Source organism: Solanum verrucosum, unplaced genomic scaffold, assembly GCF_900185275.1.
Source record: "Solanum verrucosum unplaced genomic scaffold, falcon-dt-bn FXZP01000274.1, whole genome shotgun sequence".
Taxonomy (NCBI): Eukaryota; Viridiplantae; Streptophyta; class Magnoliopsida; order Solanales; family Solanaceae; genus Solanum; species Solanum verrucosum.
In genome coordinates, this window is record NW_026020258.1 from 1,186,974 (window position 1) to 1,189,379 (window position 2,406).

Here is a 2,406-nt window from a genome sequence, read left to right on the forward strand (position 1 = left end):
TATCCCATCACCAACAATTATTTATTTATTAGAAAATTCAATATCTCAAGTTGATGTTTGTTTAATTCCCCAGAAATATCAAATGGTAACACTTCCAAGAAGCAAAATGATAATTCATAAAATTATTAATGTTCGTTAGTGCATAATCTTGTATGTAAGATAATATAGTGTTTTAATTTTAATGACCGATAGTTTTAAGTATTATTTGATAAATTTCCGCATGAAGCGCAGGTAATTCTACTAGTAATTTATATAATATAAAGTCTTAATTGATTTTAAAGTCCTAAATTGTAGTACTATGCACAAATAAGACATAATTTAATTGAAAAAAGAGTTAGTTAATTTCAAAGTTTTAAATATTAAGAAATTAATAATAAAATGACTTTTATCTAATGTAAAATCAATTTTAAAGGGTAAAGAATGTGACTACAATAATAAGAGTTCCTCTTAAATTTTGACTTGCGGAAATCCCTCAACAACAACATATCCCATATAATCCCATAAGTGGGGGCAGGAAAATAGAGTTATGTACAAACCTTACTGCTACCCAGTAATAGGGAGGTTGTTTCCGATAGACCCTTGTCTCAAGGAAAAGTATATCAAAGGCCAATCGAAAAAGAAATTTCTTAGGGAAAATTTTCAAAAATAGCAAATATTAGGCACTCTATAGCTATAGTTTGCTTAATTACGAATAATCGCAAAATGTCATGAGAGAGAGGAGAGAGGCGAGCTAGATCTGGGAGAGTGTATTTTTTGCAGATTTTGGAAAAAAAAATACAAAAATAAATTGGTTTGTATCAAAATGTATACTTATTTAAGAGGAGAGAGACAAGCGAGATCAAGCGAGGGAGGAGAGAGGATTATATTTATTTTGCATTGTATTCTGTATTTGTTTTGTATCAATTGTATTCAAAATACAATAGATTATATTTTGTATTTATTTTGCATTGTATTCTTTATTTATTTAGTATCAATTGTATTCAAAATACAACTGTATTCTTCCTCTCTTTGATTGGATACAAATACATTTGAAAGAGAGGATGGATGCATATTGTATTCGTATGAATACAAATACAATTGATACAAAATATAGTTTTTCAATACAATAGAAATAAAATATGAAACTATCACCTATATTTAATTGAATACAATTGATACATAATACATTTGAATGAATTTCTTCTTATCGTTAGAAGAGAGACATACATAGAGAGAGAGGAGAGGCAAAGGAGAGAGGGGGGGAGTTTGCTATAAAAACAACATATTGCTCTTTTTTTTAATAATATTTTTAAACAATAGTTATTTTCCATAAATAAATTTTAAATTTCTCAGTGGATGGTAAATATATTCTAGTACAAATTTTAACCTTGCAATCGTGCTAGTTATATGATAGAAGTAGTATGGAGTTGAGCAATCATTCACAAAAGGAATTTAGGAATGTTAACTGACACAAACAATTGACTTACTAACAAGAGAGTTACATACAAAAGTTTAACAACATTAACATGAGGAGGTTAACAAATACGACAATAATGATACAAATGAGTCATCCTGGATAGCACGTAGTACACTTCCCTTCATTGAAGGAACTTTAGTACTCAAGGGCTTGGCAGAGGTGGCAATGGTATTGGCAACTGTGGCAGAGGTAGCTGAGGTTTGGGAAGTTCTGGCATAGGTAATGGCAACTCCGGTTTGGGCAAAGGTGGCAGCTGAGGGTTTGGAAGTTGTGGCAGAGGAAGATTGGGCATAGGTAATGTGGGCAATCCAGGTTGCGGCAGTGGAAGATTGGGCATAGGTAGTGTGGGCAATCCAGGCTGCGGCAGTGGAAGATTGGGCATAGGTAATGTTGGTAGCTCGGGTTTTGGGAGGCCAATGGGGAGATCTGGCAAAGTTGCGTCCAAAAGATGGCGAGCCTCAACTTGAATTACATGGCTGCTGATTGATGATAAGACAACGAGGAAGAGAAGGTAAAGAGACTGATGAGCCATTGTTATAGAAGATGATTTAAACAGTTTCTTGAGCTTCGGTGGATGAAGACTGAGGCTTATATAGAAAGCAGAGTGTAAATTTGTTTGGTGGGGAAAAAAATTGGGCTGGTTTATCAGTAATATTATCAAGAATATTTTTATGGTCTCTGTTTTTCACCCAAGTACACCTGTATAATTTAGGAGGGGGGGGGGGGGGGGGGAGAGAGAGAGATAAAAGACAGCTCACAATTTAACAGCTATGAGAGCCAATAGGAATACATTCATTAAGCAGACATAGACAAAAGCAACCAAAAAGACAGATAAGGAAAAGAGAAACTGGAAGATAAGTTACAGAAAACGAAAGGCAGGGAGCTTATTGTACAAGTTCAGGAATTTCTGAACACAACTATGTTATCCATGAGAAGAGTCTAGAGGTTAA

The 2,406-nt window shown here is 33.8% G+C and overlaps 1 pseudogene across 1 annotated transcript; it reads right to left on the minus strand.

The window, feature by feature from the left end:
* Positions 1-1,445: 1,445 nt before the first annotated feature.
* On the minus strand, positions 1,446-2,252 carry LOC125833333 (protein PELPK2-like; annotated as a pseudogene). The gene is made up of 2 exons (XR_007443301.1): positions 2,215-2,252; positions 1,446-2,155 (listed from the first exon to the last, which is right to left on the minus strand). The product of XR_007443301.1 is annotated as a protein PELPK2-like (transcript).
* Positions 2,253-2,406: the final 154 nt, after the last annotated feature.